At 37.8% G+C, this 18,715-nt stretch overlaps 1 pseudogene; it reads right to left on the bottom strand.

Moving 5' to 3' along the window:
• Positions 1 to 17,226: 17,226 nt before the first annotated feature.
• Positions 17,227 to 17,604, bottom strand: LOC696279 (small nuclear ribonucleoprotein Sm D2 pseudogene; annotated as a pseudogene).
• Positions 17,605 to 18,715: the final 1,111 nt, after the last annotated feature.

Below are 18,715 nucleotides of genomic sequence, written 5' to 3'. Positions count from 1 at the left end.
CACTTTCTTCCTAGTGCTGAGACAATTAAACAAGATAATACATGAAAACAACAGAAGCTATGTCTGGCTCACAAGAAGCAGTCAATAACTGTTAACTATTGTTATTACCATTACGTATCATTATTATCATTATTACAAAGACCAGCCTGCAGTGACAGTTGCTATCCCTAGAGTGGTAGCTTTTCAAATTAAAGCTCAGAGGTTGGATTTTTATAGTTAGAATTTTATCTGCTATGAATCTAGGAATTATAGTTTATTCTTTAACAGTTATAGCATCATCTTACATGCTCTAATCCTCCTTCAGTTCCATTAAGTGAGCTCTGCTAATTATTAAGGTAGGAAACTATATAAGTGCCTGTTAAATTCCTCCTTCTGGAGAACTGACTTTTAAATGCAGACTCTTCAAAGTTTCTGTGATGTTTAATTCTATGTGTCAACTTGGTGGGTGTCTTGGGATGAGATTAACATATAAGTCCATGGACTTTGAACAGCAGATTGCCTTCCATAATGTGAGTGGGTCTCATCCAATCAGCTGAAGGCCTGAATAGAACAAAACCCCCAATATCCCTGAGCAAGAGGGAATTCAGCAAACTGCCTCAGGCTTCATCTGCTGCATAGCTTTCCTAGGTCTTCAGTTTGCCAGCCCACAAAGCAGATTTGGGACTTGCCAGCCTTTGTAATTGTGTAAGCTAATTCCTTATAATAAACCTCGTGGTTCTGTTCTCTTCAGAACCCTAAGTAAATCAGTTTCCTAAGACATTTTGTTAGCTATGTTCCTTTTAGAATAGTCCAGAAATGTAACACTTATGCCTCCCAGAGCTTTGCCTGGAGGCAGGATAATATAGGAGGTAGACTCAGGCTTTAAAGATACCACATGGGTTCAAATTCCAACTCTGCCATTAACCTTGGATGAATCACTTTCTCTCTCCCAGCCTCAGCTGCTTCATCTGGAGAATGGGAAAAAAAAATTATAAATTTGTTCAGTGCTTGGAAAGCTTCTGGGACATAGTAGACACACAATAAATTGTACTTAACATTACTAACTAGTAAAAACAGTATTTTCTACCCCCAAGTGGGCAAGATTGCCACTAATTTGCCTAGTCTCACTGGAGCTGAAAGAAAAGTACAGTTCTTAAATTTCAAAGAATACCCTAGTTTCTATTCACTAATCAATATTCAGTCAAGGACTCTGCCGTATTTTTGCCATTTCTCTGAATGCTGTAAACCTCAGGTAATCAACCTCATTGTTTAGCTGCCTTTCTCTCTACAAAGTTATTCACAACAAGATCACTAATAGGTGCAATTATCTTCAGAGACTGAACTATAATCACCACAGAATGGAATTAAGTTTCCATATTATAAAGGGATTTAAGAAGTAAAGCATCTTGCCACCTTTGGCAAACTATTCATTTGCTTGTTCCTTTGCAAAAAAAAAAAATGTAATTTGAAAAACTGCTTTTTCCACCAAAACCCAATGGGACAGCTCACAGGTTCCTTCTTAAAACTGGTATTTCCCTAGATAGGATTTCTCATAGGGGAAGAATTTTGATTTATTTAGCACATGTTAAATGCCAGGCACTATGGTTGATGTGTCACACATTTTATCTGATTTCATCCGTACTGCACTTTCATAAAATTGGCATTGGAAATCCTATGTGAATGATTCAAAAATTGAGGCTTAAAAAGGTGAGGTTAATTACCCCATGTCATCAGCATTTAAATACAGACTTGTCTTATTCCACAGTCTACTGTTATCAATACCACACTGTCTCCTTCAGGTGAGCAGCAACATATTCTTTGTTCTAGAGTTAGCAAGTCCCTGAGCATAATAATTCCATGACATGAGCAAAATAGTTGTTTCTTTCTCATTGTTGAGTAAAGTTTTATAACATTTGGCTATTTTCCTCTCCTGAATATAGTATATTTTAGTATAATTAACATAACAATGTAATATACTACGAAACACATCTGGGTCAGTGCCTTCTTCCCCAAATCAAGTCCTTTTAAAATCCTGACTGCCTATGATATGCACTTGTACAACCTATCTAGCACCCTTATTCTTTAATCTTTTCATCCTCAACAACTTTTCTCAAACCTTAGCCACTTAGTTTCATTACCATCAGACTTTGTTATCATCAAAACTATTCTACCACTCAATCATTAACCAAGCATTCTGCCATCTGTCCTCTTTTCTTTTGCTTTATTATTTTCACTCTCAGTGACTTTCTGCTGTTATCAAACAAAAATTAAATTTTTAATAAGACCTAAAATACCAGCTCCACACCCACTTTTCAAATTTCATATAACAATACTCTCTTTTCTTTTTAGACACTCTTGACATCACCACGTACTCTCCCACCTCAGGGCATTTGCACATATTATTCTCTTTCCCTGAAATAATCTTCTCATTCCAATTCTTTCACCTACAAAATTCTATTCATTCTTCAGATTCCAACTCTAAATTAGTGTGGAACATGTTGAGATATTCAGCTAGTTATTGGAAACAAATAAAACTGAATTCCCATCTAAGATGTTACAACAAAGTGAGTTGCATGTGAATTAAAAATTAGAATAAAAAATAAAAAACCATAAAAGATGAAAACGTAATGAATATGTATATAGACTTGAAGTGGAAAGGCCATTCTAAACAAAACATCAAAGACAGAAAGCATAATGAAAAATAGAATTAGATTTTGTATATGAAACTTTAAAAAACTTATGAAAAAGAACAGAGAAAAAAGATTAACAGGAAAAAATATTGCTTTCATATATGAAAACATCAGATTAAATACACCAAGACATAAAGATCTTACAAATCAATTTATTAAAAATCTAAGCTACAACAGAAAAATGGACAAGGTATATGAAGAGTCATTCATAAAAGAAGGACTAAATGTGGTCAAAAAACATGAAAAGATGTTCAGCCTCACTAACAGTCAAATAAATACAAACTAAATATCAATTAGATTTTTCTTATTTATTTTATTTGATTTTATTTTGAGATGGAGTTTCACTCTTGTTGGCCAAGCTGGAGTGCAATGGCGTGATCTCGGATCACTGCAACCTCTGCCTCCCAGGTTCAAGCAATTCTCCTGCCGCAGCCTCCTGATAGCTGGGATTACAGGCATGTGCCACCATGCCCGGCTATTTTTTTTTTTTATTTTTTTTGTATTTTTAGTAGAGATGGAGTTTCACCATGATAGCAAAGCTGGTATCGAACTCCTAACCTCAGGTGATCCACCCACCTCGGCCTCCCAAAGTGCTGGGAATACAGGCGTGAGCCACCGCACCTGGCCTATCTTCTTTTCTTACTTAATTTGTGATAATGTTTTAAAAGGCTGGCAAGGGAGTATGAAAATATAGTACTTCCAAAACAGTAGGGAAGACTACAAATTTATTTAAAAAATTCTGAAAGGCAAGTAGGCAAAATATTTTAAAATGTTTATTACATACCTTTGACCTGTCAATTCCACTACTTGAATTACAACCTAAAGAGTGTACCATACACATCCCCACATTTTTTTACCTCCTTATTCTATTGCCCCCTGCCATCGTGGAACTCCCCCAAAACTATTCTTACTAAGGTCACCAATGGTCTCCATGACACTAAATTCACACTTCTCACTTCCAACATCATTTAACCTGCACTGGCATTTTAACAAAATTCACCACTTTCTCCATCCAGAGCAATATTTTTTATCTTGCTTTTTGCGACCCACATTCTCTAGTTTTGCTCCTGTTTTTTTAAAGTACTTTTCCTCAGCACCACCTCATCTCCTCTTTACCATCCTCAATTACAGGAATTTCTCGGCAGTCTGACCTGGTCATCATCCTGTGGTTTTTAAGTGATCCCATTTTCTCCCATGGTTTTCGTTATCATCTATATGTTGATGACTCAAAAAGCTGTATCTCTAGGTCAGTCATCTCACATGAGCTGCAAAACTATATGTTTTGCTATCTATAGACATCCCCATTTTGAGACCTAGAAGTAACCCAAATTCAACATGTCCTAAACTGATGACAACCTTCCCCCTCAAAGCAACCTATCTACCAAGAAACAGAGTGAATGGCACTTCCATTGCTTGCACCAGAAATTTGAGATTCTCACTTGATTCTTCCTTCTCTTTCATGCTCAACAACCAATCATCGATTACTACCAATTTCGTAAGTAAAATTTTAAATTCAGAGTGACCATATTATTCCTCTACTTAAAATCCTTTAACATCATCCCTAATAGTCCCTTCACAAAATCTAGTCTCCCTAACTCGTAAGCATCATTCTGTGCCTCTCCCTATTCCCTACGTGCTAGCCTTCTTTGCAGTTATAAACATGTCATGCCTTCTCTGATTCTGGCCTTTAACAAGCTATTCATTCTACCTGAAGAATCCAATTCCCCTAGATTAACTTAATCTACAAACCTTTGCTAAGCCTTCAAATGTCTGTTTAAACAACTTGTCCTATGACAGGCTGACCCCCCCATCCCCCAGCACAAAGTAAAATCTATTTACTATACATTTCCATGTCACTTTTAATTTTTCTTTCATCATTCTTTTAATTACTTCATCATTCTTTTAATTACTTCATCATTCTTTTAATTACTTATTTGATGGCTAATTTCATCCCTCTCCTCTAAGCCTATTGGGACAGGGACATTGTCTCTCTTAATCATGCACATACCTCCATCATCTGGAATAAAGAAATATTTGCTGACTTGATTTGAAAGACCATCTGTAGAAAGACATATGTAAAAGGAGATTATTATGTTTATTTAATGAAAACAATGGAAGCAAAGTGCTCCCAATAGGGAAAGGATAAATAAGTTATAGCACAGCCATACTATCAAAAATTTACAACAAATCTATAATAAACCTACTTAGGTAGATATGACTATATATTGTTAAATAAAAAGCAAGTTTCAAACTCGCTATGAAGAGTAGTATCTCATTTTTACAAAAGTTCTATATGGATGTATGTTTCTGTATATGTAGGAAAAAATTAAGAAGACTGTTTACTAGGATATTAAACAACTGTATTCTAACTCTCTTAATAATGAACATGTACTACTCTTATAATCAGAGAAAACATGCTATTTTTAAACGAAAATATTTTAAATTTAAAAACTGCGGAGGGATGTTTTGGCAACTCTCTCTCTCTCTTTTTCTTTCTTCTTACCACCGCCCCCCCACCACCACCACCCCTGCCCCCCCCGACCCCCGCGCCGCCAGGAGTCAGAGAGTGCTCTTATTTGTTAGAAAGGTGCTTGACCAAACAGGCAGGGTTCCAAGAGGGGTGTCATTTGAGTTGTGGCTGTGAGGCAAGCAGATGGGATGTTGTCAGTGTTCTTGCAAGAGGCAGTACTCTCACATGACAAGGGTATCGAACTAGGCTTCTACCATCTGTTGCTCAATGATCCATTCATGACTGCCTTGCTGATCTGCGTGAAAAAGTCTTTTAGTTTCCCAAATGCAAACCACTTGGGAACATTTCTGCTAAAGGAACATCATTTGATAGAAAAATTCAGACATTTATAGTTCCTTTGAAACAAACATTCTCGAATCAGGATTACACTCATAAACACAGCAAAACTTAAAAGCAGAAAGGACCAGGAATGAAGTCTGTTCTTTTGATTTTGAAAAAATATAAGTCAGCCAGGCGCAGTGGCTCACGACTGTAATCCCAGCACTATGGGAGGCCGAAGCGGGTGGATCACCTGAGGTCAGCAGTTCCAGATCAGCCTGGCCAATATGGTGAAACCCCATCTCTACTAAAAATACGAAAATTAGCTGGGTGTGGTGGCGCATGCCTATAATCCCAGCTACTCAGGAGGCTGAGGCAGGAGAATCGCTTGAATCCCGGCAGTGGAGGTTGCAGTGAGCCAAGATCATGCCACTGCACTGCAGCCTGGGTGACAGAGTGAGACTCTATCTCACGAAAGAAGAAAAGAAAAGAAAAGAAAAGAAAAGAAAAGAAAAGAAAAGAAAAGAAAAGAAAAGAAAAGAAAAGAAAAGAAAAGAAAAGAAAAGAAAAGAAAAGAAAGAAGGAAGGAAGGAAGGAAGGAAGGAAGGAAGGAAGGAAGGAAGGAAGGAAGGAAGGAAGGAAGGAAGGAAAGAAAGAAAGAAATTGCACTGAATCTACAGTATGGAGGTAGTATAAACATTTTGACAATAGTAATTCTTCTAATTATAGAACATAAAATATTTTCCTTTTATATGAGTCTTCTTCAACTTTTTTTTACCAATGTTATACAATTCTCAGTGTACAAAATTTTTTACCATCATGGTTAAATTTATTCCTAAGTATTTTATTCTTTTTGATACTATTGTAAATGATGCTTTAATTTCTCTTCAAATAGTTTGCTGTTAGTATATAGACACAGCTAACTTTCATATGTTGATTTTGTGTCCTGCAACTTTTCTGAATTTATTTATTAGTTTAATAGGTTTTCTAGATGAATCTTTGAGGTTGTGTACATAGGAAATTTTGTCAACTACAAACAGGGACAATTTAACTTCTTCCTTTCCACCTTGGATGCCCTTTCGTTTCCTGCATCATTGCTCTAGTGAATTTCCAGTGCTATGTTGACTAGAAACAGCAATAGTAGGCATCCTTATCTTGTTCCTGATCTTAGAGAGAAAGCTTTCAGCTTTTTTCCATTGAGAATGGTATTAGCTGTGAGCTTGTCATATATGACTTTTATTATTTTGAGGTACATTCCTTCTGTACCTAATTTGTTGAGTTTTTATCATGAAAACATATTGAAATTTGTCAATTGCCTTTCCCATATTTATTGAGGTGATCATATGATTTTTATCCTTTATTCCGGTAATGTGTTGTATCACATTTGTTGATTTGTGTATGGTGAACAATTTTTTTATTCCAGATATACATCCCACTTGATCATGGTTAAGTGTTAAATGGTAATCCTTTTAGTGGGATGTTAAATTTGGTTTTCTAGTATTTCATTGATGATTTTTGCATCTATATTCATTAGCAATATTGGCCTATAATTTTCTTCTTCTTTTTTTTTTTTTTTTTTTTTTTTTTTTGTAATGTCCTCGTCTGGCTTTGGTATTACGGTAATAATAGCCTTCTAAAGTGAATTTGTAAGTGTTCTCTCCTCTTCCATTTTTTTAAGAGTTTGAGAAAAATTGGCATTAATTCTTCTTTAAATGTTTAGCAGAGTTCACTGGCGAAGCCATCTGGTTCTGGGCTTTTTTTATCGGTAGATATTTTATTATTGTTTAAGTCCCCTTCTGATGTATAGGTCTATTCAGATTTTCTATTTCTTCATGATTCAATGTTGGTAGGTTCTATGTTTCTAGAAATTTATCAGTTTATCCTAGGTTATCCAATTTGTTAGTGATAATTGTTCATAGTCTTTTATGGTCCTTTATAGTTTTGTGGTATCATTGTAATGTCTCCTGTTTAATTTCTGACTTGTTTATTCGAGTCTTCTCTCTTTTTTTCTTAGTCTAGCTAAAGATTTGTCATCTTTGGAATGCTTTTTAAAATTCCAGTGTTCAGACTCAGAATGAGATGGAATATGATGTGATGCAGAGAGGCAGTGAAAAAACAATGTGTGCTGGTGGGAAATAAGAGAAAATTTACCAGCTGCTATGAGTGGAAAATTGTGGGCAAAGAAAGAAATGTTGCAGTCTGTTTAAGAAACTTTACTATGATATGGACTATGAAGGCTCTAGTAATAGTTTACATGTTGGAATTTCTGTTTAAAGTGATTATAGATTACTCCCATTTACCTCTCTTTTTCATAAAATACCACAGTATTCCCAAAAAGTGACAAAGAACATATACCTTTGAGGATAAAAATAAAGATAATACAAAACAGGAGACAAAGATGTCAGTTTCAGAAGTTCAAAGTATGTAGAAATATGGTGGCTATCTTAGCAAATTATAAAGAACAGAATGCTAACTGCATGAGAGAGAAATGTTAATAAACTTGGAACCAACCCAAATGCCCATCAATGATAGACTGGATAAAGAAAATATGGCACATATACACCATGGAATACTATGCAGCCACAAAAAAGGATGAGTTCATGTCTTTTGCAGGGACATAGATGAAGCTGGAAACCATCATTCTCAGTAAACTAACACAGGAACAGAAAACCAAACACCACGTGTTCTCACTCATAAGTGGGAGCTGAACAATGAGAACACATGGAAATAGGGAGGGGAACATCACACACCAGGGCCTGTTGGAGGGTGGCAGGCTAGGGAAGGGATAGAATTAGGAGAAATACCTAACGTAAATGACGGGTTGATGGGTGCAGCAAACCACCATGGCACGTGTATACCTATGTAACACACCCGCAGGTTCTGCACATGTGTCCTAGAACTTAAAGTATAATAAAAATAAAAAAAGAAGCAAGATAGTTTGTGATACATAATTCCAAAAGTCTCAGAAACTAGAAGTTCCAGGGACCCTTGAAATACGGTACATGCAGAAAAGAAGCGAATGATTTTAGGTCTTCATGGGGAGTCTTGAATTTTTTTCACCTATCTCCTTTTCAGAAGAGAATGTTTCCAGCTCAAGTTTTAACTGACAATATAGCTTAATTGACTGCATACAAAGGCTTGGGGCTTTGTCAAGTATTGCTAAGTGATCTTTAAATAAAAAGCCTAGGTCATCAGGGATCAGGAATTGCTCCAACACTTGCTTATCTCCCTATATTCACCTTGTTGCTCCAATTTGGCCTCTGAGTGTTTCTGCTACATTCAAGTCAGCTCAGTCATTAATTTTTAAAAGTGGGTGAGAGTAAGTTTGGGGGGAAGAAGGTTCTAGCTTATTTTTGCTGAGGTATTTAATAGGATACTTTTCTAATTAATAGATGACCATGTTTCTGAGAGTTTAACTCTTTTCTATATGCCTTTTGAATCTCCTAAATACTTCATAAAAAGTTTTAAGGACAAGTTCCTAGAACACCTTTCCCAGCCTGTCAGCCAGATAACCAATCATACTTCCTCCATCCTACAGACGACTGGAAATTTACTCACTGAAAAGGTTGAACAAGTGACATGAGATACAGGTGACAATGGGGATGATCCAAAAGGGGATGAATGTGACTGAATGGTGAAATCCTAAGTGCCTCTGCCATACATGCTCACAGAATGCTGGCAGCCAGGCTCAGAACTCCAGGCCTAAGTCAGAGAAGCCCTCTGCAAAATGGCCAGCCTAAGAACGAAAACCTATAGATGCTGATATTTGAGAATCCGCAACCAAAGAGCAATAATCCTATAGTAAAGCCAACTACTCATCAGCACCCCCACACATGCACTGCTTCTACAGCTTTGTAGAACATCTACCTTAAACATGTAAAAAAAAAAAAAAAAAAAACCTAAGAATTATAAGACATTTAAGAAACTCCTCCACATGGAAGATAGACATTAAAATAAATAGGAAAAAACATGCCTGAGAGACAAAACATAAAGCAGAAGAAAACATACCCCAACACACTTATATTAAATATGCAAAAGAGAAGATTTAGTCTTCATAGAACAAGAAAAGGAGGCTATAAAAATGAACAAGCAGATCTAATAAAGACTTAATAACTTCGGAGTGAATAGCAGATTGTAAGATCTTTCAGAGAGGGTAAAATAGTTACATAAAAGAATAAGCAATGAGAATCTCACCAAATTTCATAATCACAATGTAAGAGGCTGGGCTGCAGAATGACACTCTAGAAGAAAATGGAGCAATGGTTTCAAAGATTTTGGAGACAAGAGGCACACTAGATTTCTATATACAGCCAAACTATTAACTGAAGGTAGAGGTAGGAAATGAAATATTTTTGCATGTGCAAGTTCTTAAATAATTTACCTCCCAAGAATTCCTTCTCAAGAAAGTAATGCAAGATATGAGACCCCAAAATGAAGGTATAATCCAAGAAGAAAAAAAGACAGGGGATCCAGAAAACAAGAACTCTACCAAGCAGGGAGTAAACAGAGTTTCCAGGCCAATGAAGAATAAGGATGAATACTATGCAGCGACCTAGATTCAAATGAGGACAGAGACCTCCAGGAGGAAGAAGATAACCCTGAGCTAGTTGGGTAATTTTAACATATGGAGAGGAGGTACACACTTCCATAGAAAGTTTGGCATGAATTACTGATAGGTATGTTAAAAACTCAGAAAAATAAAAGAGGCAGTTATTAATGTAAGTCAAAACAAAGTTTAATCATCACAGACACTACAAGACGTGGCTCTGAATAATAAGGTAAACAGTGAATAATGATTTAACAAAAACGACGATATGTGTATATTGAGAAGTAGTAGCCTCTAAGTCAGCAAAAATCCTCACTTTTATAGTATTTTCCAATAGATACTAAAATGGAAATATTAGTAGATATCAGTAGATATCAAAAGAAGCATGTTATTTAGAAATCAGGAGATAAATTTCAAAAGACATGCTCCCAAAGAATCTCATAGCAATTGCCTCTGAAGAACCACCTTCTGGGAATTGAGGAAAGTGTGGAGGATAAGAGATTACTGGTTTCATTATGCCTCATAGAACTATTTTTCTCTTAGATATGTATGTGCATTGATTTAAAAAGAAAAATTTAATTTTTAAAATAAAAAAATACATATTATTCTTTAATGTTTTCAGAATCACACGTGTATCTCATTTCAATGTGATTTCAGTTTTTGGCTCCTTGGAGTCCAGCTTTGTCTAGTTTGTGGGCCTACTCAGTGTTCCAGGTGCTGGGCTAGATGCTTACTGACGTAGCATTGGAGCTTACTGGAGCCTCACAACAATCATATGAGGATGTTCATCGCACTTCCCTTTTCAGATAAGAAAATAAAGAATCTAAAATAGAGAATAAAAAACAATGTTCCAGCATTTCTTGGAGCGAAGGGTGGTCCTGTGACACAGTTCTGGCCAAGGAGCGGTAAGTAAAAATCTGCAGGTGGCTCATCTTTCTGCCAGGAATGTAGGCGTGCTACAGCCTTCTTAAATCAAGGAGCATACAAGCCACACACAGACAATGAAGGCTAGAAAAAGCCTGGATCACCGATCTTCTCCATAAGCTGCCAAGTCAGCCAGGACTGCCTACTTCTAGACTTCTTGTTAAGTGAGGAAAATAAAAGTGTTTAAAAATATTTAAGCCACTCAAGTAAGATTTACTATTGCACATACCTAAACACAAATCAGCTAATAGAGGCTCCAAAGCCTCTTCTCTTTTCTGGGTCTTGTTGCTTCTCAGACACCCAATTTAGGCTGTCAGGAAAGGAGAGAATAGCTCCCAGGAGAGGTTCCCCCTTTTCAATGTTCTTTCACATTTCTCTGTGAAGGTACATGGAAGTGGGAGTCTCCAGAGAAGTGTTGATGGATTGCAATATCATATAAGCACCAACTTTCTGAGATCTAAGTCATAATTTTTCTGGCTTGGTGAGCTAATCAATAGAAGCTTTCCTTTTGAAGCTGGTTGATAGACTCGACTAAGACGGCAGAATTGCCTACGGATAGTCAGAGCCCAGGGCAAGGCAGGAATTGCACTGGACTTATTTGATTTTTTGTTATTGTTGTTGTCATTGTTTTAAGTTAACTTATAAATAACAAGCATAGTAACAACATCCTGTAGACTGAATGTCTGTTTTCCCCCAAAATGCCTATGTTCAAAACTGATCCTTAATGTGATGATACGTGGAGGCGGGACCTTTGAGAAATGATTAGATCATGACGGTGGAGTCCTCAATAATGGGATTAGTACTCCTATTAAAGGGATTAAAGGGAATCCAAAGAGCTCCATCCCCCCTCAACAATGTGAGAATACGGCAAAAAGATGGCCACCTATGAACTAATAAGTAGGACCTCACAAGGCACCAAATCTGCCAACGCCTTGGTTTTGGACTTCCTAGTCTCCATAACTGCGAGAAATAAATTTCTGCTGTTTACCAGCCACCCAGTCTATGGTATTTTGTTATAGCCACTAGAACAGACTAAGATACAATGTTAAGGGGTAAGGAAAACAACCACCCACATACCCCCTACCCTACCACAACTATTTTCATTTTCCAGTTTTCTTAGAGTCCATGCACTCAGGCATTCTTACTTTTCACAGCTATAAACATATACATATAATTCAGTTTCTCTTTTACTTAACATTATCACAACAAATCATAAACATTTTTTCCATGCAAGGTCTCCATCATTTTCACTTTAATAATTTATTCTTTTATTAAATACCTACTATGTTACAGGCTCTAATGTTAAAGCTACAAATTGAATAATATTTTATCAAGTAGCTACATCATGGTTACTTGACCATTCCACTAAGAGGATGAACATTTAGTTTATTTCCAGTTTTTCCTTTTATATATAATGCTGCCGTGATCATCTTCATAAGTAAATATACCTTTTTTGTTTGTGATCATTATTTTTGATTGTTGGTAGTGAGACTGGACCAAAGGCTAGGAATATCTTATGGCTCTTAAGATACAGTACTGTAAACATTTTCGATGGGGGACTTAACCACTTTGCTGGAGTTGCACTGGGCTTTCTTCTTCAGATCAGTGTCTTCTGAATCAGAATCTCAAACGGGTGTCGTTGGTTGGCAGAGCCCAAGTTATGTTCTGTGTTATAGTAGCAAGGAAAATTGAGGAAGAAGTGAGGGTCTCATTTCCACCTTCAGACATGGAGATAGATGAGAAAATTTTTCCAGATGTACAAATATGTTTTTAATGCTACGCAGCCAAACCTCAAGCTATCATTTTACATGAGTGAACAGACTGGGCCATTTCTCTCAGTTGACCCTATAATATGGCTTGAGCTTGCACCACTTTACTGAAACTATTCTTTCTAAGGTCATGCTTGACCTTAGGTTCCCCAAACCTTCTGGCTAATCTTTACTCATTGTCTTGCTAAGTCCCTTACTTTATTTTGGTAGTTTCTCCTCATTCTTGAAAGTTTTTTTCCATTTTGGTTTCCATGGTACCATACTCCACTGGTTCGCTTTCTTTGTGTCAGACACTTTTTTGGTCTCCTTTCTAGTCTTCCTCCACTGGATGCCCAAATATTGTGATTCCTCAAGGTTTCTGCCCAACTTTATTTTCTTAAGCAGTATCGTTCTCACTCATGGACTTAACTACCACCTTGTATCAGTCTGGCTTTGGTTAGGGAAAAAAAATCATTTTATATATGCCAGATATGAAGAGTTTAAATACAGGGAACAGCAAACCTTGAAGAACTCAGAGTAGTGAAGGTCAGGGGAACTGCCACCAGTGTTCTCAGTAGCCATTTCAATTATCTTGACCTAAGCTGGTAGTTTTTAAGGGCTCATCTGGAAACATCTTTGAACCTGACATCTGCTCCTGCATCTATCTGCAATTGACTCTGGAAAAAAATGACCTCTTCTCTCTTGCCTTCCAAATCTGCAGTGAGTCTCATCTCATATCTGCATTAGCCTTTCCAGAGTCAGGGAGAGTATCTGGTCACAGAATCCCCAGAAAAGTTGGCATTCACTGTGATTGGACTCCTTTAGCTAACATGTTCACCTCTAAACCAATCCCCAGCTCTATAGGTAAGGCATGTGACTTTGTCTATGCTAATCAATTACACTTCATCCTCCTAAACGCAGTGTAACTAACAGTCCAAAGAAGGGGACTGCCTATGGAGCTACAGGTGAAATCAGCTTCCACAGAAACACATACATCTCACTGAAATCTAAGCCTCTTAGAGAAGGGAAATAGGAAAGACAGGAATCCTCAGGTGTTCAGTATGTATCTCTACTTCCATTGCCTTTGTTTTCTCCTGCAAAACCATGATAATCTCATCATAACCAGTAACTCTTCCTCAAATCCATTTTCTCATTACAGACAAAGTTATTTATAGAACATATAAGTCTGACAGTGTCACTCCCTGTTTAAAACCATTCGTGGCTGTCCATCACCCTATTCTGTATAAAGTCGCTGTGATCTGGCCTCATTTACCTCAAGCTCATCTCTCTCTGATTGCTGCCTCTCATTTCATGCTCCAGCCACATTCCAATCACAATATGCCTGGCATAGTGCTTGTCATACACTATATGCTCCGCCAATGATTACTGAGTAAACTAATGCATGAATAAATGAGATGAAATGAGATGAGATGGTTTATTTCTATTGCAAAGTAAAACTAAGGTAGTCTTCTGGGTTTTTTTGTATCCCACTTTCCTCTCATTCTGTGTGGGGCTCACTGCACAGTGGGTGTTCAAAGATGCTTGTTAACTAACGAAATTAGAACATTCATTTTATTACCCAAGAAAGAGCTCCATTGAATTTTTTATTCCTGGCAATTTAAAAAGATTTTTCTGGGTTTTATAATTATTGGCCTGTTGTAGGATAAGGAGTGGGTGAAAGAATTCATTAGCTCATTAAAATACAATGAAAGGAACATAATTAAAACATTTAGGCAATTTCTGTATCACAGAAAATGAATAATCAGAGGTACAAAACAAATCCTCAGCCAATTGCTTGGCTGAAGCAAGCCCACACTTCCTGCTTTCTCATAACACTGTCAACTGGCTGGTTCTCAACACTCTTCTCTATCCACTCCTCATAAGAGAATTTGCTTTAATGAACTCTATTCTTAGCACAGAAAGCTTAAGTCATGGCAGCATAAATTATGGCAGGCAAGTCCTCTGAAAACCTGGAGAGGGGGAATTGGGGTTTCCTTTTCCCTATCTCCTTCTAGTAGTTTGGTTTTGGCTCAATAACTGTACCTGCTGCTGTGCTCAGTGAGTTACCCACATCATCTCTTTTTATTCTTCCAAATAAGGTATATCTAATTATCCTCTTTTCATGAGTGGAACTGAGGTTTAGTGATGTGTCCAAGATCACACAGCCAGTTAATAGAATCAAAACAAAAGTAAGTGGTTTTAACTAGACTCCCAAGAGCCCCAGCTTTTAAACATTATGTAAACCTGAATAGTCAAATGATTTCCCTCTTTGATTTCCATGGCACTTGGAAATCCCCCCGCTGCAGTGAGAGGATTCAACCCGCCCCCGACCCCCGTGCCATTAGACACAGCAGCTAGCGTTGCATGTTTGATGAGTGTCTGTCTAATGCTGTTCTCCTCCCTTCCCTACTCCTTGCAACTTTTGCCATTATACCTCCTGCTGATCCTTGGTTCCTTTAGTGCCTCACATGTCTCCTCATCTGCCCATCAGTTTCCAAGGATCACCAAATGTCCTTGAGTTCCTCCCAGTAAAATATGGAATATCTGGATAATAACACCTGAAGATCTGATGACACAGAAGGAACAGCAGCTTCTCATCTTAAGATGCTAAGAGGAAGAACACAGGGATAATAAGCTTACAGCAGCAATATCCAAGAGGTAAAGTACTCCCAAGCAGTTTGGCCTAGGACCTGGAAATGGGAACAAGTTCAATTTCTACTTTAAATGACATTATCTAGGACATCTCATATTAGACACTTTCAGATGCTTTCATATTCACTATGTCATAAATCCTATTAGGAGACCATGTATCTCATTTGACTTATTCAACTAACATATCCTCTGCAGACCCATAAACTGAAATGTTGACACCCAGGGCAAGTGTCACAAAATGGCCACTCAAACTGGTTTTATAAGCAAGGCCTGGTTTGCAAGTGGATGTTAATAAAATGCTTTATCTTTTCATTTTAGCTAATTATTCTTGCTAAGGAAAAACTAAGTTTTTTTCATGGGAATGTATAACAAATTTTTTAAATATAAAATCTTTTAAAAATATATGAAAATTACATACCCTCCATATTTTGATACCCAGATATCGTTCTGAAACTCGAGGCACAGAACACTGCCTTGCACATGACAATACAACCTTAACATTCTCCTCAGTTTAACTAAAATTAAGACTGATTTATTCCTGACTATAGACACCTGACCTTCCTTTCCTTAGAGCATTTACTTCAGAAAGCTTTCAATTGTAAATTATTTCCCTGCCCTTTTGAGATATAAATTATCTCCCAGTTTTTTGCCAGATTTATCCAAGAATGTCTTTCTCAAGAACCTGAGAGCTAACCCTTTGAAACGTAATCTTCAAAAAAGATAGTGTTCCTCTCTCACAGTCTCTGTGGAAAAGTAGGAGCCTATATTAATTGGAGTTCTCCAGGAAAACAGAATGGGAAAAAGGGTTGGGCAGGGAGGGGGCATATTATAAAAAATCAACTCACATGTTTATGGAGGACAGTAAGTTCAAAATCTGCAGAGCCAATGTTTGAATCTGAAGGCTAGACGCTGCTTTAAAAGCAGGAAGAGTCAATGTCCCAGTTGGAAGACCATCAGAGAAGAGGCAATGATCCAATTTAAAGATGACTAGGCAGGAGAATTCTTTCCTTCTTTGAGGAAAGTCAGCCTTTTGTTCTAGTCAGGCTTTCAACTGATTGGATGAGGCCCACCCACATGGAGGACAATCTGCTCTACTCAGTCTGCTGATTTAAATGTTAATCTCATCCAAAAACAGCCTCACAGAAACACCCAGAAAAATGTTTGAGTACCATCACAGAGCCTAACTTCAATAAGTGCCAATTAGCAAAGACAGATGGCCAAATTACATTCACCAACTTATCACCTAATGTTCTCCAGTGCTTTTCTGCTAGTTCATGTTTGGGCTTAAAAATCTGCCCACCTTTTATTTCAGTGAAGTTGAGCTCAGTTCTGTACTAAAATCTCTCTTTTACTGCAGTAACCCAAATAAAATCTGTCTTTCCATTTTTATCAGGCATCCAGTGCAATTTTTCTTCAACACAAATTAATGAAGACTGCACAAGCAAGTGATCTACCAAACTAAAAATCAACCCTGTAGAGTAGGCATCAACATATTTGTTTAGCTACTCCTATAAATGAAAATAAATATTAATGTGTGCTTATTATGTGTCAAGTACTGTGTTCAATGATTTGTGAATTAATTTATTTAATGCTCGCCACTACTCTATGTATTAGATACTCTATTATTCTCATTTCACAGAAGAATTATCTGAGAATTAAACAGAATAAGTAACTTACTAAGGTCACATCATTTGTATAAAGTGGAGTCAGAACTAGAATTAAAATTGTTGTAAAGAAATAGCCTGTCTCTAGAGCCACATTTCTACTCAAAATACTATCTATTTTCTTTTCTTCCCCCCACCCCAATAGAAAAAAACACAGAGCTCTATTATTCTCAACACCAATGGCAGCGGTTTTCGTAGGCCAGGGGAATGAGTTCTGTCGACAGATAGGTGGCCCCTACTCGCAGGCAATGGGCAGATTCCGCAGGACCACAATAACCGAGTCCCTGTGCAGGAACATCTTGGAGATGTAGCAGTCTTTGTTGACTGGCTTGGACTTCTTCTTGCCTTTGCCGCTCTTGGGTACCTCAGTCCACATCTCCTTCACGTCCTCCAGCACCATGTTGTGGTGCCTGTTGAAGGCCTTCACGTGGCCCAGGAGTTTCTTATTGTTGCCACAGTTGATGAGCACTTGGGTGTTGTTCTTGACTGACTGTGTGGGCACAGAGAGTGGACCCGTGTTAAATTCCTCCTCCTCTCGCTTCTGCAGCTCCTCTGGGTTCATCTCACTCTTGGGCTTGTTGAGGAGGCTCATGATGGTCACTACGCTCTGGGTTCACTCTCGTTTCCTCCACGTTGCTGCTGCCTGAATACTATCTATTTTCATAATGAAAACTGATGCCTCTCTTTTCAAATGTTTTGGATTTGAAGATGCAGCCGCCCAGGGTAATCATGACCCACTACTGATCTATGTAGGTGAAAAATCAGTGACTTGGAATGGAGTCCACAATTTTCATGAATGCAAGTTTTATGTTGTTTTATTCAGCTCAGGCTTCTGAAACAAATACCACAGATAGGGTGACTTAAATAACAAAAATTTATTTGCTCTTAAGTTCTGGAAGATAGAAGTCTGAGATCAGGGTGCCAGCATGGTCAGTTTCTGCTGAAGGTCCTCTCCCTGGCTTGCAGACAGAACTTTCTTCCTGAGGGCTCACATGGCTTTTCCTGAGTGAGTGCATGTGGAGAGAGATCTCTCTTTTCCTCTTTTTGTAAGGCCACCAATCCTATCTGATTAGAACACTGCCTCCCCGAAACGCCCTTGGCTTCATTTAACCATAGTTATCTCTTAAAAGCCCTATATCCAAAATATCGTCACACTGGGAGTTAGGGGGTCAACATGAATTGGGGCAGGGTTGGGAGGGACACAATTTAGACCACAGCATATGTAGGCACATCTTTCATCCTCTTCTCCTTGGCATGGTCACAAAGCCCTCAATACCTGTTTGAAGGTAAGAGAATAAGTAGAATAAGTCTGACAAAAATAGGTAGAAACCAAGGGTGGAATGTGAAGACAAGTTCAATCAATCATCAGAAAGGACAGAGACAGGATTGCAGCTGCCTGAATTTCTACCTGAAGTCTTGGGGGGGGAAATGTGTCTGAAGAAATAATAGAGCTAATATCATAGACCTTCAGTGAAGAGAGACATGCAGAGACAGCAGAAAGAAAAATCTATCAAGGTGAAAAGGGAACAAGACTCTACTCTTCCAGCAGCACTGAATAAAAGCAGACTTGCAGAGAGAACTACTGTCCATCCAAGGAGTCCTTCAGCTCCCTCAGTTCAAGGAGCATCTGTGCCTCTTGCTACTCCACTTTCCATCCCCTCCCATACTACACAAAGTCCATTGCACTGCCAAGTAACTCCATCACAAAACATGCAAGGAAAGGA

Source organism: Macaca mulatta, chromosome 9 (assembly GCF_049350105.2).
Source record: "Macaca mulatta isolate MMU2019108-1 chromosome 9, T2T-MMU8v2.0, whole genome shotgun sequence".
NCBI lineage: Eukaryota > Metazoa > Chordata > Mammalia > Primates > Cercopithecidae > Macaca > Macaca mulatta.
The sequence above is the reverse complement of the archived record's forward strand: the minus strand, read 5'-3'. Positions and strand labels throughout refer to the sequence as shown.